General features: G+C 34.4%; 1 pseudogene; it reads right to left on the bottom strand.

Annotated features, from left to right (window-relative positions):
* Positions 1-14,971: 14,971 nt before the first annotated feature.
* On the bottom strand, positions 14,972-27,386 carry LOC131058950 (ATPase family AAA domain-containing protein At1g05910-like; annotated as a pseudogene).
* Positions 27,387-27,704: the final 318 nt, after the last annotated feature.

The raw sequence follows: 27,704 nt of genomic DNA, 5'->3' as shown, positions 1-27,704 counted from the left end.
GGTGAGATGCGCCCATTGATCTGCAACCCAAGCTATCACCAATGCAATCTCTAGCATGAAGACAAGAACAAGATTCAGGCGCTTTTTCCACCCAACCTTGAAGCTTACGCTTCCCCGAAATTCTTGGTCAATCAACAATACCCGACCCTGCACGAATTGCTTAGCAAAAGAAATTTGAAAGGCAAGATGGAATCTGGTGCGTGCCTAGATGATACAAGCATTTTCATTTTTCTAACTCTTTTAAGAAACAAGCATTCATTATCAATCTAGGATACGGTAGAGAGGATAAAATAAATGAATTCCATATTAAGTGGGGTGGTCGATATTACTATCGACCACCCTTGTTATTGTTGATTTTTTTTTTTTTAAACAACTAACCCACCACCACTATCATTTGCTATTATTTTTTTATAATTTGTTTTACTTTTACTTTTAGTTGTTTTTATATTATATATATATATGTAATATTAAATTTGATAACATGTTCTTTAAAAAACCCTTTTTCTATAATTAAATATATATCAGATTTTCATTAAATAATTTAATTTCATAAATCTTTTTACATATACAATAGTTACATACATATCTACAAGTTCATGATCGCATTATTATTAGAATTCATATACACATATAATGTATATATATTTTGAATCTCGAATGAATATGTATATGCATAAACAAAATTCCTGACGAAATCAAATTTCACGATAATTGGATATTTATAACTATATTGATATACGTGTATATGGTTAAATCAATTTCTCGTATACATATATATTTTATACTATTGTCCAATTTACAAAAGTAAACTCATAAGTAAATTTTTTTCATACATTTATACATATCTAAATAGAACATAAAACCTAGGGTCGATATTCCTTTTCGAATCATCTACACATTTTATCTCTTTTAACAATAAAGCATAATATTTCACAATCAATCACACAACTTAGATTTAATTCAAACACTACTCACATCATGCAATTAATGCACATGTATAAACATTTAAATCAATCTACTTCTCATTCCAAATTCATCTTTTCAATTTGAACAAACACTCAAATAAGGTCATTTAAATCATCCATATTTTCAAGATGCGAATATAAATCCTAATGTGGTGTGTGAGAGATTCCATCTATCCTAACGAAATACAAGAGCTAAGGTAGCTCTACCTAAAACCTATTCTCGCCTTCATCATTGTTCACCTATTCCTGCATTCACGTTGCACTCAATCGCTCATTAGAAATGATGATCCCAATTTACAATAAAAAATATTACTGATCATTCAATTGTATTTAAATCATATCAGTACATTTGATATCCTTTCTTATTTCATTAACAGTTCTATTTCATTTCAATTTCATTTGAAAAATAAACATTATTTTCTTAATTAAATAATTATGGAAAAATAGGGTTCGTGACAATTAATCCTATGTATTTTGTCTTGTGATGGATGTTAATACCTTTCTCCAATGCTCCCACTTGCCTTTTGAAATATGGAATTGTCACACTGATATCTAGTGAATGGACATTTTTTTATAATTTTTTGTTACATAATTTTTTTTAGTTAATTTTTGAAGATAGAGTAATTTGAATTTGGACAGATGCATATTTTGTAATGCATAACTCTTTTTTTATGCATTTGAATTAGCTTCTTCTTTTTGTGTTGAAATGAGGATATCAATACCTAGGGAAAATATATTTTTGTACAATTTTTATTTTCTATTTTTCAAATTCTCCACATGTGTGAAACACATCCTTAATTTTAGATGAAAAACCTAAATTCATAAGAAATAAAACATAAATATATTTAATGAAATTAAATATATTAAAAATTATACTATTTGGAAAGCTTATAATAAGGACTAAATACTTTAAAACTCAAAACTTTTAAATGAATTCATTTGACCACCAAAACCTAATGTAAAGGTGGGTTTTAATCAACATTTTGATAGTTGCGAAGGAGACTCCATTGCTTAGAAGTAGAGAGACTCTATCCAAGAAATTTTGATCTAAGAGCCTTTGATCTAACTCTCCTTAATTAATTACTTCAAATGGAACCTCTTCTAGCTTAAATCACTATATTTTCTTAAAAAATGTATGATTTCAACAAAAATCAAGATGTACCAAAAAGTGTAACCAAGTATTGTGGGGTCACCCCATTGTGAATTTATGTGTCTGCGACAATTTCCTTTGTGTACACATCACTATTTTATGTGAATGTGGCATAGCAACCTACAATTGCATTACCAATTAAAGCAAATGTAGTGAAGATTCCATGAATGCAGCACATAAAACTTGCAACTTGAAAGATTTAAAAACCCACAAAATAGATTTAATTAATGCATGATTTCACATCAGGTTCATGTCAAATGTAACGAATGTAAAATGTGAAACATGTAATAGATCAAATGAGAAACCACAAACTCAAATCAACTACTAAATTCTCAATCGCGATCAATGTAAGAGTAAAAAATAAAAATCAATAACAAAGTAAACCCAATGTCAAATTCATGAAAGAGACTTCCATTGCTCTCCTTCTTTTTGTGTTGTATGTGATGGCTCTCAAAATCGTCAAACTTTTCCTACAACATGATAACAAAAAAATTCGAAGACTATTATTATTGATGAATGATAATTAGGTTTTCTTTTATAGATTTCATGATATTGATCAACAATTCACATTAAAATAGCAACAGAATTATCAATGGTTGAGGATTGTTGAGACAATTTGATTGAGAGTTGATTTCTCATGTGAGTCAGACTGACTGATTAGCCAATTGGCTTGATTGATGTATTGGGATAGATGACTAGGCTATTATCTGAATTGATTGGGAGTGAGGTAGATTAATTGGCTCGATCAAAAAAAGGTGATTATGAGTTGAAGTGGAAGTCGGTGGTAGTTAATGCGAGGGAATAATTAGCCATTTTAAACATATGTTGTAGGAGAAATAATTAAAATAAATATTTTATCTATTTTGGAAGAAATTGATTTTTGAAATGGGATGGACAATTAAATAAATCGGTAAATTAAATAATTTGGAATAATTGTTTGATTGTGAGAAATTGATAGGAAGAGATATTTAATTATAGATTATTTAATTAAATGGGATGAGGGGGTTAATTAAATAATAAAAATATCCAATTAATATTACAATAAAATAAGATGATTAAATAATTAAAAATTATTTAATTATGAGAAGAGAGGGAATTTTAATTTTTAAATTTAGAATAGGAAAATAAAGTTGGATGAATTAAATATTTTTTAAATTATTTAATTAGTTAAGAGGAAAAATTAGTAAAAGTGGCATTGGCATTAAGGCAATTCTAGATGTCTACACATATATGTGAAAACATGAATTGTAAAAATTAGCCTAACATGAGTAAGATATTCTTGAATTGATTCAAGTACAATACAATGTTCACCGTCATTGATTAGGATACATGCTACTTAATTAGAAAAATAATGTACACCGTGTAGCTTCTATGAATACAAAGGAAACCTTTGACAATATTGAAAATACCATGGGATGGACCATCTTGCCTCTTTCAATTTTTTATATATCACCAATCTCTTCCACAAAACTTATATATGCGTCATTTATTAATTGAGACTAGCAAAACCTCATGCCTTTAAAAACATTTCAAGATAATGACATAATTGTCAAATTCTTGGAAGTCTGCAATGGTATTAAAATGAGAGATCATATAAAATAATTTGAAATCAATCTTGATACCACTATCTATTTTGGGGAAGAGGAAGAGTTCCTTAGTCGTACTTTTTTTTTAAAAATCCCCTAGAGAAACCCTCTCTAATGTGCTATCAAACATAGAAAAGATGAAAATAAAGATTTGTTTAGTGATGAAAAACTCTTAGAGGCCTTATTACATGAGGAATCCAATCTTCCCCTAGCACTTCCACAATGAAAATATCACTTAGCAATCTTGATTGAAAATAAAAATGACATAAATTTGTTGGTATTTTGATGATGTTTAGTTGTGATTGTCATTGATGGACACACACTTATTTTATGTATGAGTTAATCTCCACCAGTAATATGTGTTGTATTGTTCACACTGGTATTATATGCCATTGAATGAATAGTCTTTGTTTGTAGAAGACTATCGATGTTTTGCAGAAAATGCTTTTTGGTCAAAGCATGACTGAAGACCTCAAGTGGTATGAAGACCTCAAGCAGAACAAGGACCCCTAGTGGCAGTCAATATTTTCTATCGAAACACTATGTTCCAGTTTACCAGTCTTTGTTTATTGGTATATTGTGCTTAAGAAGTAAAATGGTAGAGTGTGATGAGTTATCATCCACCGACACTTTGGCGGTGCTTCTATGTCATGTTACCAAATGTGTCTAGATGCTTTGAACCTAGGAAATTGTAATCCAATCTCATTGGACCGACATGAAATCAGCTTCCTATTTAAGGACATCATGTCTAGGGTTTTTATAGGAATGAATGTATGTGTGTATGTATGTTGAAGAAGTGGAGTTGTTATAAAAGCATCATGCAATAGAGATTGAACACGAAAATGATAAAAGACTGAAGTAATGTTGCAATGTATTAACAAAGAGTTGTCAAGGATCTAATCAAGCATTCTATGCTATTGTCTAGATCATTCACTTGTTGATTACTAATCTCTTTGACAAGTCTGAAATCCTTAACCGGGTAGGCCCAGTCAAACATTTTTTAAATCCTCTAACAAGGTGGTTCATAGTTGTGAATCTGAAATCCTTTAACAATGTAGTCTTTAATAGGACTTATCTCGTAACAGAGATCTAGATTCCTAACAAGATCTATTCTGATGAAGAAAATTGTAAGGCCTTAACCAGTCTGACCTTAACCGATCTGACCTTAACCGATCTGACCTTAACCGATCTGACCTTAATCGGTCTGGTTACTATTCTGCAGATAGTTAACTTGTGAGTTTTACTCACCATGGTTTTTCCCATTTGGGTTTCCACGTCAAAATATCTTGTGTTATGGTGATTGTGCTTATGTGGGTGAATTCTCTATTTTCTATTTGGCTTGTTTGTGTTTTAATCTGTTTATTGTTTAAACTACTATACTAGTCTGTAGTAAAATTGCTTAAGAGTTTTGTTAAAAGTTTGGGCATAGTAATTCACCCCCCCCCCCACCTCTTAGTATTCATAAAAATTTGGGGATAAAAAATAATCTATATATTTACATCTTAAAATCCTCCAAAAGAACACAGAGTGTCATCAATTTTGCAAAGCACATTTCATATATTTTTATTGGTCCTATGCTAACATGTTTGGATTGGACCCTTCTATTTTGGTTCACCTCCATGCATGGTTTTTTTAATGCTAAGTTTCAATTAAGGAAAACTACATTAGATGCATCCTAAAATTGCCCTACTAGTCAAAGAAGAACTACAAAAACTTTTAAATGTTAACTTCATACTCCCAAATGACTATCTTGAATGGATATCCATTATAATTCATGTCAAAAAAGATAAAAGGAATATGCATATGTATATCCTTCAAATATGTTATTGCATCTTGCCCAAAAGATGATTTTCATCCTTCCAACATTGGCATAATTATTGATCTCGTAGCTAGTTATAAAATGCTATCACTTGTGGATAGTTTTTTGAGTTGTAATCATATTTTGAAATGTTATTATAGACCAACAAAAAATTTCTTTCATAATTCCGTTGAGGTATCTTTTTCTATCAAGTGACACTTTAGATGGATAAATGTGGGAGCTACTTATTAGAGGGCAATGATAGTTACATTTCATGACATGCTCCATAGAAATTGTGGAAGTTTATTTAGACGATATTTCAAAGGGGAAAATAGAAAATAAGAGAATACCACTCATGTCCTTGATTTTATATTTGAATCCTTATATATATATATGCCTTAATTCTAAGAAATGTATTTTTGGTATAACATCAAAAAAATATTGATCTTTATTATATCTCAATGATATATAGATGTTTATATTTCTAAGTTTGCAACTATCATGGATATGCCACCCCTTTAAAATTTTAAAATAATATAATTGACTTCAAGGAAAGCTACTAGCCATATGAAGATTAATAGCACAACTTTTTACAAATGCCAACCATTTCCCCACCTTCTCAAGAAAAATGGTGGGTTTCAATGGAATGAATCCTACTAAGAATATTTTGATCATATCAAAGACTATATTGCATCACCAATGGTTCTTATGTCTCCTATTAAAATAATCACATACTTCTACATATCAACTATATTAGTCTCCTTGGGTGCACTCTTAGCACAAAATGATAAACAAGATTGTGAGGAAACAATCTATTATCAATCAAACACTCATGAAAAATGAGCTTTCCTATATTTCTATGGAATGGTAATGTTTAGTAGTCTTTTTTGTACACAAAAATTGTGACATTACATGCTTAGTCACCAAGCAAATCTCATTTATTAATTGGATCCATTCAAATGCCTCTTATTCAAAAATTCTCTTACAATTAATATGGCTAAGAGGGTAATGTTGCTAGGTGAATTTGACAATAAGTTTTAAGATAAAAAAGAAATTAAAGCATAGGTTTATATGGATCAATTATTTAAGGCACCTCTTATAGATAATCATCCATTCGTTATAGATAATCTTGATGAATCTATCTTTACTATTGAAGAGCCCTCTATATAGAAGTTATGTCTCGATTGTTCTTGTACTAGTCATGGAGCAAGCGTTTGAATCTTGTTTATACTCAAGGAAATTCCATGTTGAAAGCATTTAGATTTAGCTTTCCATGTGCAAACCATGTTGTTGAATATAAAGATTTTCTTGTTGGTCTTAATATAACAATTCAATGGAATATCCAACCCATCCTTGTTTATGGTTATTCTAAACTAATAGTAAAAAAGGTTAATGATGAATATCAAACAAAATATGGTGAATTGATCACCTACAAATACATGGCAAATAGTTTCAAGAATAATTTCTTCCAAATCTAGTTGGAAAAACAATCTAGTTGATGATACTATAGCCATAATTGAATGTGTCTTGGATATGCCACAGAATAGTCGACATTCTAAGTTCTTGTTGAGAAATTATTAATACCCACACAATGTCCCTAATTTTGAACTTATATGACAGCTTATTGGTCCTTATTCACCTTAGTATCATGATATTTACGCTTACCACCATGGTCAAACTTCACCACCTAACCTTTCACATAAATAACACAAAACTTTCCTCCAATGTACACCATACTTCACTATCCTTGGTGATATTTTATATCAAAGAGGCTTTGATAGTTTGTTACTAAGGTACTTAAATATGGCATAGGCCAATTTCTTTGATAGATTGTTACTAAGACTACAACTTGTTTACACCATATGAAATAGTTTATGGGATAAAATATTTCCTTCCAATTGAGTTTGAACACAATACATTTTTAATAACCCACCAAAATTGATTCAACAAAAATTGAGTACTCTTTTTTTTTGTTTAATATAAACATTATGTTTTATTCAATTGCATACTCTGGGCATCCATCCATTTAGGATTAGGCATTCATCCATCCAGGTTGAGCATCTAACCATATGGGTTAGGCAATTGTCCATACGGGACATAGATTCCATCTATCCAATACGGGATAGGCATCTACCCATACGGGGTAGGCATCTATCCAAACGGGATAGGCATCTACCCATACGGGGTAGGCATCTATCCAAATGGGATAGGAGATGCTCTGGCCAGAGACTTAGACTCATCGGGACCATTCGAGTCCTGAGCCACTCACTAAGTATTACACTCTTCTAACAAAAGTGCACCGAGGTCGCTGTCCTTAGGAGTAATTAAAATAATACAAGCTTGAATTCCACCTCGGAATTTGGCTTAAAGCCTCGGGAAGTCAAGCAAATCCATACGGGATTCCGTCCGTGTATGCATTGAATTTCTTTTTCAATTTAATTATCTTATCTTTCAATTAGGATTCTTACTTAGCCAAGCCTAGACCCCACCCACGAATGCCTGAGTATGATGGACAACTCCATCCCAAGACTGCCTACATACTTGCTTCGGCATGGGATCAAGGCGTAAAGTATGTAGTTCTATTTTCTATTCTATGGTTTGATGTAAACTGATTTGTGGGTACGCAACCCTTTCTAGGGTCAATGTCCCAGACAGTTTCTCTACGGTTGCTACCCACGATGGTAGCGCTTAAGCAAAGTCTCAAGATGGCCTATTGCTTGTGGCCTAAAATAACTAGATCCTAATTCTTATCATGAGTGTCACCCTTCACCAAATTGCAAATCACCAATATCCCTTCAAGATAAAAATCAATTTCATAAAAGCATTTAACTTGATCATCCCTAAAAGGGGTTTACTATGGTTTATCTCAACGGATGTCAAAATCATTTAAAAGTTATCTTATTAAATTATCGATCCAAGGGGGATTACCCGCCCCTTGGATTTTAACTTCCAAGTGACCCTTATTACTCCCCGATGATTTATAGGGACGATGCCACAGACGTTGTTAATGCAGCTTTATTAGGCGTTAAGTGCAGTAGTTCAACATGACGGCATTACTCGTAAGCGTGACCCAGAGGCACCGTATATATCGAACGCTGCTAGTTTTGGTTTTCCAACTTCCTTTGTTTAGTTTTATAACTACGAAAACATCATGCTTGAAATAATCACGAAATGAAAGCGTAAAATTTTATTTAATTGAAATAACTACTTGGAGTATAATTTGCATAATAATGACCATCACGAAACTTGCATAATAGTAATTACATGTGTACTTGCATTAAAAATGTAATTAATCCATAAATAATTCGCATGCTATGAACCGTCAATGAAAGTAATTAATCTATGAGAAATTTGCAAGCCATAAGAAGATTTAGCGAATCCAAAAATAGCGATTAAATTTAAGCATTTGGTTCAAATCATATTAATGTAAATTAATCTCTAAAGGCCAATCAAGTGTCCCAATGATTCTTAATGGATTGAGTAACTCAATTTAAGAGAATATAGTCTACAATTATAAAGTTTACTAAGGATAATTTAATTACGAACTTGCTACACATTAATCCCTTTTTTTTCTAAGCCGAAATTCAATATCTTAAAATTTACACTAAGGAAAAAAAAAAATCATTATTTCCTAAATGTCATTATTATCAAACTTAAAAATTTAACTAAATAGTAATTAACTTAGATTATTATTATTATTTTTTTTAAAGCCCAAATTAAAAACTTCAAATTTTGAAATAGTAAAAAAAACTAATTATAAACTAAATGGCAAAAAGGGCTTTGTTTTTTTTTAAGATAGTAAATAGGGGTGCGGGGTGGGGACCACGGGTCCCATCACCCCTGCGGCCCTGCATGCGCAGGCTCGCAGGGTTGAGGGGACACCACGGGCCCCTCCATACCCCCTGCGGCGGTTTCATTAAACACCGCACGTGCATGCCTTCCGCTAGCCATCTCATGGCAATTTTGAATGCCGTGCGTTAAAGTTTGAAATAATTTTATTTTTTTTGTTTTATATATATATATATGTGTGTGTGTGTGTGCATTTTTATATGCAAGAGGATTGCATTTCCAGATTATTGAAAATCACGCAGAGAAGAGTAGATAACAGGTATGTAAAAAAAAATATTAATGTTAGAGAGAATACTGATTAAGTTCCAGGAACGAAAATACGATAGAGAAATAACCAGAGAGGGATTATTTATTCCTTTGTTCTTTACACAGAGAGATTTATTCACAGAGAAGAGAGATAAATTTATTTGTACACACAAAGAAAATTTATTCACAGAGAAGAAATATTAATTATATTTTTACAGAGAATTTAGATAACCAGAAAATGAGAAAATCATAGAGAGAATGATCACAGCGAGATATCTTCAAAGATAAGGTTTCAGATTTTTAATCAATAACCAGAGAAATGATTCTAGAGAAAGGAGATAAAGATGGTTCTGATTTAGTTCTTCAGCAAGAATCAATCTAAAACTTAATAAGAAATTTTAAACAATTTAATCTGGATCTAACTTCTTAAACAATGAATCTAATTCTTATCAAAATTTGAAACTAATGGATCTAATTCTTATCAAGGATCTGAAAACAAATGAATCTAATTCTCATCAAAATTTGAAACAAATGATTCTAATTTCTTAAACAATTTAATCTACTCTAATTTGCAGCAAGAATAAGATGCATGAAAAAACTAAATTTGAAAGAACCTAGGTGCTTGAAAATGGTGTAGAATCCTCTATGAATCTCCCTTGATCCTTCAAACTTGAAGAGAAGTCCTCCAAAGCAAAAATCTTAGCTAAAAAATGAAAATATGACTACAAAAGAAAAAAATTACTTGAAGAATTTCTTTATGGAATTGCCAACTCCCTTTTTTTAAAACTTGTACATCTTTTATAAGAAAAATCTCCAAATTCCACTACCTAATTTTTTTAATTAAAAAATAGAGATTCTCTCCCAATTTGGCCTTCATGCAAATTGATTAGACTTAGTGGGAGGAGTTACATGCAAGGTGGTGGAGAAGCCTCTAGAAGCTTCTTATTCTTTCTACAACATGTGCCATTATTTGGGTGAGAAAATTTAAATAAATAATTAAGAAAAAAAAATTATATTTTCCATGTGTGTGTGTGATTTATTATTTTTATTCCTTTATAATATTCATTCAATAGTTTAGCTAAAAGAAATATAATAGAGTTTGTGTTTTAATCCAAAGGTGATAAAGGAGGGTTGTGACATCCTCCCCCCCTTAATTTGTGCATCGTCCTGATGCACTTATTAAATGCATTCAAAAGAGTTTATAGTTCATGTTTAAAACAAAAAAGGAAACAACTACTGCATCTCCTTAGTGTCTTCCCATGTGGCATTCTTTTCATCATACTGGTCCCATTGCACTTTGCACTGATCAACCTCTCTATTGTGCAACTGGCACTAGTGCCTCTCCAAGATTCTGAATGGCTCTATCATTATTCCTCCCATTTCTTGGACCTGTAAAGCATCCCAATTCAAAATGTGTTTCTCATCAGGTACATACTTTTTAAGAAGAGATAAATGGAAGACATCATGGATTCGGCTCAATTGGGGAGATAAGGCCAACTGGTATGCAACTGGATTAATCCTTCCCAATATTTCAAAACGTCCAACATAACGAGGTGCAAGCTTAGTCTTTTTCCCAAATCTTATGGAACTCTTGTGTGGCCTAACCCTTAGGAAGACTTTCTCTCCTACCTCAAACTCCCTTGGTGTTCTGTTTTTGTCTGCATAACTTTTCTGCCTATCTGAGGCTTCCTTCAATCTGTGCCTAATTTCCTTAGTTTTCCTTTCCATTTCTTTCAACATATCTAGCCCAATAATCACTCTATCTTCAAGACTATCCCAACTCAAAGGTGTTCGACATGGTCTACCATACAAAGCTTCAAAAGGTGTCATTCCCAAAGATGTTTGATATGTATTATTGTAAGAAAACTCTACCAAAGGTAGGTACTCTTCCCATTTCCTCTATTGGTCCATGCAGTACATGTGAAGCAGGTCTTCCATAATCTGATTTGTCCTTTTTGTCTGACCATTGGTTTCAAGATGGTATGCGGTGCTAAAATTTAGTTGAGTTCCTAGAGCTGATTGAAAAGTGGTCCAAAACCTTGAAGTGAATCTAGCATCTCTATCTGATATGATTTTCTTTGGTATTCCATGCAACCTAAATATTTCCTTAACAAAGTGTCTAGCCAAGGTAGGCGCATCATCCGTCAGATTTCCTGGTATAAAGTGTGCCACCTTAGTGAGTTTGTCAATTACCACTATTATTGCATCATGCCTAGAAGGTGACATGGGTAACCCTTGCACAAAATCCATGCTAATAACTTGCCAATTATGTTGAGGTACATCGTGCAATTGCAACAATCTGGCTGGGTGTCTATGTTTTGCCTTTACTCTTTGGCACTCCAAACATTTAGCTACATACTTGACAATATCATTCTTCAACCCTTGCCAAAAGTATAACTTCTTTAGATCTGCATAAAGTTTGTTAACTCCTGGGTGCCCTGAATAAGGGGCATTGTGAGCCTCTGACAAGACTACTTCCCTTAAGTTCCTTGAATTAGGAATATAGATTCTATTATTGTATCTGAGCAACCCATCTTCATCTAATGTATACCCTTCGACCTTAGGATTGGTTGGGTTGTGTTCTAAAGTCAATTTGACTTGCTCACACCATGGGTCATGTCCTTGTTCATCCATTACTTGCCTTTTGAAAGAGGTTTTGAATGTTGCTATAGTCATCAAGTGTCTCCTCCTACTTAAGGCATCTGCCACCCTATTTTCTTTCCCCTTAATATATTCAATCTCAAAATCATATTCACTTAGAAACTCTAGCCACCTTCTTTGTCTGGCATTTAAGTGAGGTTGGGTAAAGATGTATTTTAGTCCTTGGTTATCTAACTTTAGCTCAAAGGGCTTCCCTAGTAAGAAGTGTCTCCATTTTTGTAGGGCATGCACAATTGCTGCCAACTCTAAGTCATAGGGTGCATAATTGACTTCATGAGTCTTTAGCTTTCTGGATTCGTAAGCTACTACCCCTTCATCTTGGACAAGTACTCCTCCTAACCCTTCAATAGAAGCATCAGTTACGACTGTGAAGTGTCCATTTAGATCTGGTACCTTTAGAATGGGTGCAGAAGTTAGTTTTCCCTTCAAGATTTGGAATGCCTTATCACTTTGCTCGGTCCACATAAACCTTTTGCCCTTCCTTTGCAATGAGGTGATAGGATTTGCTATCTTAGAGAATCCTTCCACAAACCTCCTATAGTAACCTACTAGCCCCATAAAGCTTCTTACCTCTGAAACATTCTTAGGGATTGGCCATTCTACTATTGCCTTTATTTTATCTGGGTCGACTGCTATTCCTTCCTTTGATATTATATGCCCAAGGTAATGAATATTTTCCTCAAAGAAGGCACATTTGGAGAATTTCCCATATAACTTATGTTCTCTCAACCTTTGCAAAACAATTTGTAGGTGCACTAAATGTTCCTCTTCATTTCTAGAGTAAATCAATATGTCATCTAGAAATACCAAAACAAATTTATCCAAGTAGTCATGGAGTACACTATTCATTAGGTTCATAAATGCAGCTGGGGTGTTAGTTACACCAAAAGGAACTACTGTGAATTCATAATGTTCATATCTAGTCCTGAAGGCTATTTTCGGAATGTCTTCCTCCTTAATTCTGAGTTGATGGTACCCTGACCGGAGATCTATCTTTGAGAGAACTGCCGCTCCTTTCATTTGGTCAAAAAGATCCTCTATGCGAGGTAAGGGATACCTATTCTTTATTGTGACTTTGTTCAACATCCTATAGTCGATGCATAGCCTTAAGGTTCCATCCTTCTTCTTAACAAATAAAACTGGCGCTCCCCATGGTGATACACTTGGCCTTATTAATCCCTTAGCTAAGAGTTCCTCTAACTGCATTTTGATCTCTTGTAATTTGGTTGTGTTCATCCGGTAAGGTGCCCTTGATACTGGTTCAGCTCTTGGGAGTACTTCAATAGAAAAGTCAAACTTCCTCTTAGGGGGTAAACCGGGTAATTCTTCTGGAAAAACATCCTTAAATTCCTTTAAGAAAGGGGTATTTTCAAATGTTGGTGTATTTTCCTCCTTTCCTTCATCAATTTCAACCATATAGATTTGAACTCCTCTTCTCCTTTCCTTCTTTAATTGCATTGCTGAGATGGTTTCTATATTAATGGGTTTAAACTTTCCTTGGATTTTGACCCTTCTCACCCCATCATCCAAACATTCAACATCTTTGTTATAGCAATCTACACTAGCTTGATGGTCTGTTAACCAACTCATTCCCATAATTACATCATATAATCCTAAGGGTGCCACATAGAGATCTACCCTTGTTTCGAACTCAGGGAATTGTACCCTTGCCCTCGGTAAACACTTAGTTACTTCCCTAGTTGCCTTATCCCCATATTGAACCATCCATGATGACTCCATTTGATTAACTTTTAATGCATATTTTTTTACTAATTTAGGTGAGATGAAACATTTAGATGATCCAGTGTCTATTAGAATTGATATTGGTTGTTCAAATAGTGTACCTGTAGTATCCACGGGAACATTCTGGTATCTTCCTCTTTGGTTCCTAACCGCTGCATGAATCCTTTGTTGGGGCCCTTGTTGGGGTTGATTGGCCCTAATCTGTCCTTGCATCCTGGGGCACTCTCTGGCAAAATGGTTTTCCCTGCACATAACGCATCCACCTGGAGGACCCCTCCTACCTTGATTTCTAGGGGGATCATTCCTTGTTTCATTGGCCCTGGGTGGATAAGTTATCCTGTTCTGCTGGTCATTCCTTTTATAGTTGCCCCTGTTATTATTGCCCCTGTTATTATCATTTCCATTCCTCTGATATTGATTAGGTGGTGACCTTCTTTCGGAAGAATTATTCCTCTAACCCTTGTTGAAATTAGTGTTTCCATTGAATTCTTGCTTCCTTTTAAATGAGTGGTTCCCATTATAGTTCCGCCATGCTAGTATTTGAATCTTCCTCTCTTGCCTTAGGGACTTTTTGAGTACTTCATTCATATTTCTGGGTCCATGCATGTCAACCTCTGCCCCTATGTTGGTATTTAACCCCAAAATGAACTTCCTTGCTTGGCCTTCTTCATCTTTCTGGTACATAGGCACATATTTAAGTAACTTGGTGAACTTATCCTAATATTGTTGAACGGATAGGGACCCTTGACGTAGATTATGGAATTTCGTCACCTTCTCATCAAAGAACAATTGAGGGTGCCACCTATCTCAGAAGTGGTGAACAAATTGATCCCATGTGACCGTATTCCTGCTATACCCATTTTGTTCCTTGGTGTTGGTCCACCAACTGGCTGCCTCCCCTGTGAGTTGATAAGAACCCCATAAAGCCTTGGTTGTTTTGCTAAAATCTCTTAGCTCAAAATATTTTTCCATTTCATTTATCTTCTATTGATTCAATCTTTTCTGCCAAGTGATTTCTTATTGGCACTTTGGAAGAGGATTTGCGTTTTGCTTGATTCATTATTTCTTCTAGATTATTTGCCTCACATTGCTACACACCTTTAAATGCCTCATTTATCACACTACCATGAAGGCATTTTGTTTTTAGAGTATTCTACCCATGAGTATCAATCTCCATGGGTTGTGATCTATCCTCAGCAAATGGACCAGAGTCCCCAGCCACAACTTTACCTGTAGAAAAAACACATTCTGAGAATTTCAATACAATTGTGCTTCTAATTCTAAATATCAAAAATAAAAAAGGATTATAAGTAGCATGGTGCAAAGCATAATTCCACCTTGATCAGGATCACTATTATGCTTTGAGCGCTTCAAGACCTCGTAACTTTGAGATACATTCATATCAATCTGAACGTTGCATAAGCATTCACTTGCTCTTGTAATATGAACTGGTTGAGCAACAGGATTCGAAGAAAAATTTGTAGTTGAATCCTCTGACAAACGAGTTGGCCCACCCTGAGCAGCAATTTTATCACAAAAGGCAACTAGTGCAGGATCCATTTGGGAAAGCATTCCAAGAATCTGATTATGCATAAGACAAGGATTAGCAAAGTGAACAATAAATGATTACTACTTGACATAAAACATTTGAACTTCGATTACTGTATGTCTCTATTATTAGCATATTTAACCATACTGCATCCCTTAGTGCATATGCTCTGTTGACAATTCGAGCTCCATTGTAGTCATCACCATTATATGCCTGTTATGCAAAACTAATGATAGTTATTATCAGGAATGAATGGAAAACAAATTTTTGTTCAACCCCATAAAGTTGATAGGATCATAGGCATGTCCAATCATGCTTACTTTTGCATTGACTGGAATTAGTTCCACATCTTGCAGGAATGCTAAGCATGTCAAGTAACGTTGATTATCTACTCGTTGTAGTAAAGTAGTGATATTCATTGGATTTTGAGCTATTGCATAATAGTCAGGAGCGTCTTCCTCCATGACAGGGTAATGGAAGACACTGAACCGTTTTTCATATAGAAGTCTGCACATTGTATGTGGATACATATAAGCACTCAAAATTAATTTTCACTTGGTAAACACATCCTCAACAAATTAATCAAATAATGATTGATGCATCACTACAAAACCTACTGCAGACATCCCAAAGACACATTCAAAGTCGTCGAATAGCATGCTCCTCTACTTCTACCTTGGCACGTAGCTTAGTTTCACTTGGTCCTCTTGCTGCTTTTGGTACCTTTGGAAGTTCAAAATTAGAAACATTCTTTTTAGGAGTAATTACTACTTGTTGATCAGGGATAGTAAGAACAGCATCAACCAGTTACGAGATGAATCTACACCTGTAATCTAAACTTGGTTTTTCTACTTGGTAATTGCACATAAAGCAAAAGAATATAATCCATTCAAGATTTTACCTTCTATTATACTAAACCAAAATAAAATTTGCAATGCATTCAAGGTGTACCAGATACCATCGAATTCATGTACACTCAATTCAATGACAAATTCAATTTATACAGAGTCAGAAGCTAACGAGGTACCTGGTACTCAATGCTATACAGAATGGATTCACATGCCTTAGCATAATCTTGAACAAACTAAGAAGAAAAAATACAAAAACTAAGACAATGATGTCCTTGATACATACATATAGCGACGACCAAACAAGGTTGTAGCTTCTCCATCCAATTCATCAGAGGGTACAAAGGAGGTTGCAAGAAGTAATAAAGGAAGGTCTGATGGCAATTCTTCCAGTATAGATAGTAGAACAACTCTTAGCTGATCATGGGCCTATGAAGCTCGGTGAAACAAACAAAATCAGATATATAGTCATTGTAGGAAGCTCTAGCAATAAAAACAAAGTGATTTCAAATATATCACAGGAAATCCCAAAGGCGTAGAGCTTTAAAAGTATAAGTGTACTAATGTAATGATATACACACCGTCTCCCACCAAAGTTGAAGTTGAGGTAGATACAAGATAGGAGTAGTCCTCCTTGCTTCTCCCACAATGTGTACTAGTGCTTCCTTAGGGGTCCATGCACTTGGGTCGGACAAAAGTGATGGAAGCCCAAGACAAAGCACAAGGAACCTCTCTAATTCATGTAAAACTGCAGAGCCAATGTGATCTTGGCAAGAAAAGTAGAAATATAGCATCATTCAGAAATGTAGCTAGATTAGAAGCCAACCAATTCAAAAGTTTTAAAAAACAGACTCATGTTATAGATGTGTAAACATCTATGAAAGCAATTTCTAACCGTACCAAGCCAACACCCTCCTTCCCACAAAGTAGAAGTCTTGGTCTGTAAACAAATGGAATGGAAGAACCATAGGGAAATCCAAGTAACCTAGCAAGATGGCGAGAACTGTCATTTAGCGAATCTTTTTTATCACCCTTGGCCACTACGTAGAAGATGTCAGAAATATAATCACTGATTATTTTTAGATGTCCTTGTAAGCATGGAGCTATTACTGGGGACAATGGCCTTGACTGTACTGTTGCACCTCTATGGGCAGCAGGAGTAATAGTAGACATAGCTTCCAAGAAATCATGCTTTTCTACTTTCACAGAATCCAAATCTATGACAAACTTATCATCACTAGTGTATATTTGAGGATATTTCTCACGGAAAGCATTAATTGCAGGTTCTATGCACAAAGCTTTTAAATCAGCACCACAATACCCCATACTAGCTGCTGCTAATTCCATTCTTAATTCCTCTGATAAAGGATTCTTCCACTTTCTTGTGTGGATCTTTAATATCTCAGCTCGTACTTTACAATCGGGTAAGGAAAATAGAAATTCATGATCAAACCGTCCAGGCCGGCGAAGAGCTCCATCAATAGCATCAATCTTGTTTATTGCTCCAATAAGCACTACTTGACCTCTAGAGTCTAGACCATCCATTAGAGCAAGAAGCGTAGATACAATAGAATTGTGAATTTGTTCTTGTTTACTAGACCTCACTGGGGCAAGACCTTCTATTTCATCAAAAAATATTATGGATGGTTGGTTCCTTTGTGCTTCTTCAAATAGTAATTTCAGTTGCCACTCAGCTTCCCCAACCCACTTGCTGAGCACATCAGCTCCCTTTTGCATGTAAAAGTTTACTTTTTGTCCTGCCTTGGAAGCTACACATGCTAAAGCTCTTGCAATCAATGTTTTTCCAGTTCCTGGAGGACCACACAATAAGACTCCCCTTGGAGGAGAGATGTGATAATTTGCAAAGAAATCAAGATAGAGAAGAGGGAAAAAAACCATTTCTTTCAATGCATCAATGTGGTCAGAAACCCCTCCAATATCATCAAAACCCACTATTTCATCAACCTGCAAGGGTTGAATGTTAGCTCCACCTTTTGAACTAGGCTCAGTAGGTTGTGTACCTACACCTCCATAACCAAACATATCACCTTGGTGTCCCCATCCAAATGCTGCAACTTTCAAACCCCATGCAGTTGTGTTATGTATCTCAAGTCCGCCACAAACCCATTGCTGACCAAAGTTTGTATTTCCCACATGCATCCATGATGATGAACAAATAGGACCCTGATCCATCTCATCCACAATAAGAGAATCATCTAAATCATCAACTCTTTGTGCACAATGATGTTTTTCTGCCCTTGAGCCACCTCGTCTCGCATCACGTGCATTTTTTATTCCCATTCCTTTATGCAGTACTTTACGTGGTGGAGACTGTAGTCATTTCTTTTCTTCTTTTTCAAGAGAAAACCTCCTTGCCTCAGTGTGATTTTAGAGAGCATACCATCTCCTTCCTTCTTGTTTTTTACCCTCCTCACCCTCTTCCTCAACTTCATCAACTTCATCTTCCTCTCCTTCATCCCCAGCCTCCCCTTTATTTCTATCATCTTCCTCCTCTGTGCATTCGTGGTCTTCAGAATCTTGAGAAGAATGTCAAATGGTTGACTTTCGAGGCCGAAGTCCTTCTCACTGTGGCAAAGATATAGTATCTCTTGTCCTCTTCTCTTGCATTGGACTGGACTGCTCATCCTGGATAGGGTTATTCTCAACTTTAATAGTAGTTGGCTGATATGTTTGTCTCTACAGCCATTGATACCCAAACTTATAATATTATGCAACAAAGTATTGGACAAGAGAATTTAAATCTTCACAAAAACCAGAAATAATGGAGATTGGAGAAAATCCTACCATCAGATCTGCATGCTCTGTGTCTATGTTATCTGTTTCATAATCCTCTAAATTGACAGAATTTGTCCTATTTCTTGTAGAATGAGGTGGAGTGGACGTATGTGACTGCCAGTATAAGCAACTTCAGCATACAAATTTAGTCATGAAAGATGCCTACATATTTGACAACGTAACGAGTACAAATTTCTTGGAGAGAGTAGCTGAGAACTCTATCGATTACCTGCACATTCATGCTCTCTGTCTGATTCGAAGGACCAACAGTTTTATGCACCTGAGAAAAGAAATCAAAATAATTTAGAGGCTTTTACAAGATAAATGAGAAATCCACAATGATCTACATAAAAAAGCATAGAATGATGGATGTATTGTAATAAACAAAAGTCTCAAGTATCCATGACTCAAAAAGCACAGATCAATGAGAAGCGAAGAAATTTTTTTAAGTAAAAATGATTTATTATTTAAATCAGCATAAATATTCATCTCTGCCAAGTAAAATGTTGAAGAACACTAGCATATTGAAACAAAGAAGAAAATAGACTCAGTTTAAAACTTACATAAACAAATTATAGAGCTTTAGTATGGTAGTTGTAGCCTAACACCTTATTTGTGAGATTATCATGCTGACTATGCCTTATAGAATGGGGCCCTTAGAAATTTCTTCACTGAATATTGTTGTTTTGTATGGTAGTTGTAGCCTAACACCATTGCTCGAGAGATGATAAAATGCTATAACATTTGTAAAGGGGTTTGATATTATGGCAGATGATTATGTTTAGTCACGCTTGGTACAAATTTTGAACATAACAAGTTGTGATAAGCAGTTTGGGAAATGATAAATAATGTTTTTGAGTATCACTTCTGATTGTAGGAGTTATTGTAAGGAAACCACAAATGATGATTTTACTCTATCATTACATATTATTCATGAGAGGAATACATATATGAGATATGTCTAAATTTATTGATTTATAATTTGTTGGTTGAATATGTCTGAATCCCCAATTAGAGGGATAAATTTCCCAAAATGTAGAGGTTGTATTAATTAGAGAATGTGCAAGATGTTTGATCTAGATGACAACATGAGAAGTTAATAATAATAACTTGGCTTAATCTTAACATCCATAAAGAGTATGTATTAATATTGGAAAATGTTTAGTCAATGAGAAATTTCATTGGGCATCGTGAATGTCACTGACATCATAGCTACCAAATAGAGGTGGGTAATGAATAAGATCTCAATTAATTAAGTCTGGTATCACTCCTTTGTGTCGTACAGTCTGTAATCATATAGATTGTTATGATTGGATATTGATGAATTGGTAAAGTTAGGTGGTAGATTGGTATTAAATATATAACGAATAAATTGAACATGGCTAATATTATCTTTGTCTGACTACATTCTCAACATGTTTCCTTTCTCCTCTTGTGATGATTTATGGGCAAAATCTCTATACTCATCAAGTTCTTATATTATCACCTCATGGTTTGAGCAATTGTACTCTTACACATTCTTCCTTCCTATATTACTCTTACACATTCTTCCATCCTATAGATTTTCATAGTATCATCATGTTTCAGTAATCCCTATGTTGTCCTTCCCATGTTATTAGGAGTATGAAACCCATGTTTGCAAAATGAAGGGCCGAGGTGATTTAAAACAATCACCCCATTTATAAGTAATCATAAAGCATACTCATGGAATAACTAAGCATATTCAATCACGTTGAAACATGTAAGATAAGGGGCATTTGTTCAAAACAAAAAGAATTCATGCTAAAAGTACATGAAACAATTGCATAAGATACAAAGCACATCCATGGATGAACACATGGGAGGCAATACACATAGAGGCAGAAGCATAAATGAGAAAGGTATACAGAAACACTTTATGAATGAATCCAATACATCAAGTATGAAGCATACGGATGAATACATAAGGCATGAGTCATACACATGAATACACGTAAGGTGTAAAGTACAAAGTATACAAATGAATTAAAAAAGGCAAGAAGCATCCATGCAAAACATAGAATATACACATAAGGCACGAATACATGTAAAGCATGAAGTGTACGCATGAAGTATACACATGAATTCACTTAAGGCATGAAGCAACTATACATAAGTACCATAAGACATGAAGTGCACATAGGCATGAAATAATGGATACATGTAAGCCAAGAAGCAACATACATGACTATATATATGTAAGGCATGAAGTAATGCACACAAGGCATGAAGGAGGTATGTAAAGCATGAACCATACATATGAATACATGCAATACATGAATCATACATGTAAACCATGAAGTAATACATAAATACACAAAAGGTACAAGCATATATGAGAAAGGTACTCGTGGAGTGGACATGTTGAAGACACATCGATCATGAAGCATACAAGAGAGAGATATTCATGGAATAGACATCTGAAAACATCTCATTCATGAAGTAACACAAATACACATAAGATATAAAACACATATGCCAGACACATGATAGAAATGGTGCAAGCACAAGGTATACATGAGGAAAGTGTACATATAAAACACCCATGGAGTAGGCACACTCGAAACACATAAGAAACACATAAGACATGAAGCAGTTAAAGGCACACTCATAAGAATACAATGTTGGCCTAACCAATTCATTTTTTTATTTATTTGAGAAGAGACTAGAATAATTAGTCCTAACTGAGTAGTTGTTTTGTCCAACAAGCAGGCAGAATCATGCTCTGATACCACTGTCATGTCCACTAATTAGTTACACTTTAATTTAACCTAAATTTGGCCAAATCTATAAATAGGTAATTGGGTTTTATAGGTGTACCTTTGTATACTATTTTCCTGCAACAACATTAGAGAACATATATGAAATAATACTTAAACTGAAAAATGAACTATATTAAATGATATCAAATTTGCTATATTAATGGCTGTTAGAATTATAATTGTGGGATATAATCTAAGTTACCAGTTCGGGTTCAAGCACTGGTTGGGGTTCGAAGAATCCAGTACGCCAGTACGACAAAATTTTGAAAAGGGGTTTGGGTTCGTTAGTACAAAAACATGTAAATTATATATATATATATATATATATATATATATATATATATATATATATATATATATATGCAGTGCCCCTTGCAGGGTCCTGGGGCAGTGCCCAGGCCGTACTCCCTGTCATTGTAGAGGGCGGGGTCGAGGGGTTGTGCCCCCACTACCAACACCAAATTACAACCTTCAAACCCACACGGAACTCCATGGCGTGCATCAATTTTCTGCCTTTTTAAGATGTCAGGAGCAAGGCCAAAGAAGTCAAAATTCTGATCAAGGTGCATTCTCCCATACGGGAATTGTGATTTCTGAATTGTTCTTTCATAAAGACTTGTGCTTCTCTCATGGTTGTAAGATGCATAGGTATGTGGCTTGAGACATAGGGTCATTTTAATTTTTTACGTGGTGGAATTCAAAAAAAAAAAATTGCAAAAAAAAAATCCAGTTTTGGGCTGTCAGACCCCTAGGTTCGTCTTGGGTCCTCTTGGGTTCAACCCTGGGTCATCTTGGGTTCGCCCTGGTTTGAACCAGGCTTGTGAACCAAAAACCTTATCCAAACCATAGGCGAACTGGACCCGAACCCCGAACCAGGACCGTACCGGACCAGTACCAAGGGTCTACGGGGCCAAACCTGTAACTTGGGATATAATCATATTATTATATAAAGTTAGCTTGTAAGTCAGTTACTAATCAATTCCTTTAGTCCATTAGTTGGATAGGGTGTCCTAGAAACCATCCCTCCTAGGCCCAAGGGTAGAATACCATATCCCCGTTGGCTCCATATGGCAGGTGTTAGGCATCCATCATGGAGTGGCGTACCTAGTGAGGTGTTCTATTGTTGTTCCCCCTCATCACAACTGCCTTCTCTCTTAAGCCCAAGAGAAGATGCTTCACCCCTCTTGGCTCCATGTGGCAGGTGTTAGGCATCCACTATGGAGTGGCATACTTAAGAGAGTCCCTCATTTACAATGAACCTTTTGTGATATTCCAATGAAGTCATATTTGTCATTCAGCTGAACTAATTATGATAATCAATTTTTACTTGACATAGTTATTATACTACATCATATTATATTGCCTTAGTGTCTTATATCAGATTGTTAACAATTATTTCTGTTAGTATTACTTTAAATCAGAATTATTCATTAATTATTATTGTTGTATTTTAAGTTATTAGCATGGTACAATATTATAGCAACTTATACAAACTAAATTTGATTGCCTTATTCCTTCTGAATTCATTAACAGATATATATGTGTGTTTCTTATGTCTAATAGTGTTCTCATGTATAATCATTTTAATGCTATTTTAATAATTATACATTATTTGCTTCTGAACTTTATATCATATTAATTCCATTAATTTAATTAAGACCATATAAAATTTTCTATATATAATATCAACTATTATATTCCATTACAGGCCCTCTTCTCTTTTATTATCCTTGCTGGCAGTTTCTGTACATTTCTCTATCCTTGCTAGCAGATCTAACTTTCTTGTTCCCCTCCTGTATTCTCCCTATTCCCATTTGCATAAGGGGGTATTTATCCTACCTCCCCATGTGGTGAAGAGCCACAATGGTCTCCTAATAGGTAGCACCCCCCTTTTTGAAGAGTTGATGTCCCTCTATTTCTGACGGCTCTTTTCAAGAAGAGCATCGCTTCATATAAAACCCGATTTGGAACTATTCAAACCACCCTTTAAAGAATGGTTATCGGGCCTTGGTAAATATAGGGGTTAATTGGTTAACATAAATAATATAAGTTTTAATACAAAGCACCATTATAATATAATGTGTATTGTTAATATAATAAAATCATTCAATAAAAAATATAAATTGATAATATAATATTATTTATTGTTAATATAATAACATCATTCAATATAAAATGTAAACTGATAATATATAATACTATTTTAATGTTAATGTGATATAATATAATTTTGATATGTTTTTAACATATAATTTTATATGGCAAAAACTATATTAATTATTTCTACTATAAATGTGGGGACATGACAGTCTTCCCTTCCCCAGATTGCTTGTCATCAAGCAATTTCAAATTAGGGTGATCACAATGGTAGTGCTCAAGATGACTCTACTCTGATATTACTACATGTTGTAGGTTTGAATTAAGGCATATATGCTTTTACCTTGAGTGTGAGTTATAACCAATAGTGGGAAATTGGCATTATTTAACATAAGACAAGCCCGCTCTCTTCTAGAGGAAAGGATCAAGGCCATCCAATTGTGTTTGCAAAAACTGGTTAGGTTGGCAATATGATGATTTGAAAAATGACCTTAATTGTGAGATTATCATGCTGCCTATGCCTTGTAGAATGGGGCCCTTAGAAATTTGTTCACTGAATATTGTTGTTTTGTATGGTAGTTGTAGCCTATAACCATTGCTCGAGAGATGATAAAATGCTATAACATTTGTAAAGGGGTTTGATATCGTGGAAGATGATTATGTTCAGTCATGCTTGGTACAAATTTTGAACCTAACAATTTGTGATAAGCAGTTTGTGAAATGATAAATAGTGTTTTTGAGTATCACTTCTGATTGCAGGAGTTATTGTAAGGAAACCACAAATGATGATTTTACTCTATCATTGCATACTGTTCATGAGAGGAATACACATATGAGATATGTCTAAATTTTTTGATTTATAATTTGTTGGATGAATATGTCTGAATCCCCAATTAGAGGGATAAATTTCCCAAAATGTAGAGGTTGTATTAATTAGAGAATGTGCAAGATGTCTGATCTAGATGACAACATGAAAAGTTAATAATAATAACTTGGCTTAATCTTAACATCCATAAAGAGTATGTATTAATATTGGAAAAATTTTAGTCAATGAGAAATTTTAGTGGGCAGCATTAATGTCACTAACATCATAGTTACCAAATAGAGGTGGGTAATGAATAAGATCTCAATTAATTAAGTCTGGTATCACTCCTTCGTGTCGTATAGTTTGTAACCATATAGATTGTTATGATTGGATATTGACGTATTGGTAAACTTAGGTGGTAGATTGGTATTAAATATATAACAAATAAATTTAACATGGCTAATATTATCTTTGTCTGACTGCATTCTCAACATGTTTCCTTTCTCCTCTTATGACAATTTATGGGAAAAATCTCTATACTCATCAAGTTCTTATATTATCACCTCATGGTTTGAGCAATTGTACTCTTACACATTCTTCCTTCCTATATTACTCTTACACATTCTTCCATCCTATAGATTTTCATAGTATCATCATGTTTCAATAATCCCTATGTTGTCCTTCCCATGTTATTAGGAGTATGAAACCCATGTTTGCAAAAAGAAGGGCCTAGGTGATTTAAACAATCACCCCATTTATAAGTACTCATAAAGCATACTCATGGAATAACTAAGCATATTCAATCACCTTGAAACATGTAAGATAAGGGACATTCATTCAAAACAAAAAGAATTCATGTTGAAAGTACATGAAACAATTGCATAATATACAAAGCACATCCATGGATGAACACATGGGTGGCAATACACATAGAGGCGGAAGCATACATGAGAAAGGTATACAGAAACACAGAAACACTTTATGAATGAATCCAATACATCAAGTATGAAGCATACAGATGAATACATAAGGCATGAGTCATACACATGAATACACATAAGGTGTAAAGTACAAAGTATACAAATGAATTACATAAGGCAAGAAGCATCCATGCAAAACATAGAATATACACATAAGGCAGGAATACATGTAAAGCATGAAGTGTACACATGAAGTATACACATGAATTCACTTAAGGCATGAAGCAAGTATACATAAGTACCATAACACATGAAGTGCACACAGGCATGAAATATAATCCAAGAAATTATAATAATGTCCACCATTAACAAAGAATTTGGTTTACATTTATATGATGTATTTCTTCATTTGGCTACAAACACTGCATTGTTATTGACATGTCTTTACAATAAGTGTTCATTAACTATGATATCAACTGAAGCTGTTAAGACTTAAGAATATAACAACAAATACCCCTGGAGCAAGGGATTATTCTACCCTATGTAAAGCTGAAAAAATGTTATATATCTTCCAAACTTCAAGTTCATGGACAATCAGATAACTTCATAGACATCTAAAAAGAAAATTAGGAGGACAACTCCTATACTAGATCACCACCAAATAAGATATCAGTTTTTTAAGATCACCACCAAACAAGACACCATTTTGATGTATGAGAGTACACTCATGCAAGCATTCCACTAGATGATTTGCTTTTTCCATTTACCCTATGTTGCTTTGAACTATACAACCCTACCCGCTCCAAATTTATAAATAAAACCTTAGTTATATTCCATAACAAAACCTAAGCCATTGTAAAAATTAAAACCATCAACGAAACTGTAGCGTACAAGTTGTTGCAATCACCCAAAGGAAAGTGTTCAATTCTTGTGGGTTAAGGTCCCCGGTGATAAACCCAAGTGGATTGAAAATTGGATACAACCAGAATTATACATCCTCTTGAAAGAGGGGGAAAAAAAAATAGAAGGGGTTTTTGCATACACTAAAACATCATCTAAATCTGAGTTGCAAATACATAAGATTGGATATAGCTAGAATTATACATCCTCTTGAAAGAGGGGAAAAAAAAAATAGAAGGGGTTTTCGCATACACTAAAACATCATCTAAATCTGAGTTGCAAATACATAAGAATGATAAATCATGAACCCATACAAATAGAAAAAAGCTTATGACACAAGGAAACATCCTCTGGCAAAAGAAAGTTTTTTCATTCTAAACTGCATGCACTTTCGCATACAATAGAAATACAAGGAGAAATATGGTGGCAAACTGGGGAAAACTAAAACATTGCACACAAGGAGTGAAACACCATCTCAGGAACACAACCAATTATTTCTCTACACATCAATTGTTGGATTCGCCATCCGTAATAAAAATAGAGATGCATTGTAAGAGATTGACTTACACTTAAATAAGATACATTGCGTAGATTAGGTGTGGGCTGCAGCATTTCAGCAAGGCAGGACGCCAATACAAGGCACTTTTTCTTGAGCTTGGGACTATGCACGTGCTTATGCTTGTCATGATACATCTGTAGGTCATGGTTGAGATTCTGCCTCCTGTGTAGGGCTCTCTTTTGCAAATTCTTCTTCTCCTTCTGTTTCTGTTTCTTTGACTCTCCACTGCATTTTGCGGGCGAAGGGGAGGTTGACGCTTTTCCATCCATAGCTCATACAAAACAAAGCAGCTGCAGACAGTGATCTGTAGACAACGACTCTTTCTTCTTCTTTGTTTTTTTGTTGTTAAGACAACAACTCTTTCTTCTTCTTTGTTTTTTTGTTGTTAAGAGATAATTCCCTGGATTTGTCCCTCCAATACATTTTTTCTCTCAGGAGTATTTCTGCCAGTT

This window comes from Cryptomeria japonica, chromosome 2 (genome assembly GCF_030272615.1).
Source record: "Cryptomeria japonica chromosome 2, Sugi_1.0, whole genome shotgun sequence".
Lineage (NCBI taxonomy): Eukaryota > Viridiplantae > Streptophyta > Pinopsida > Cupressales > Cupressaceae > Cryptomeria > Cryptomeria japonica.
The sequence above is the reverse complement of the archived record's forward strand: the minus strand, read 5'-3'. Positions and strand labels throughout refer to the sequence as shown.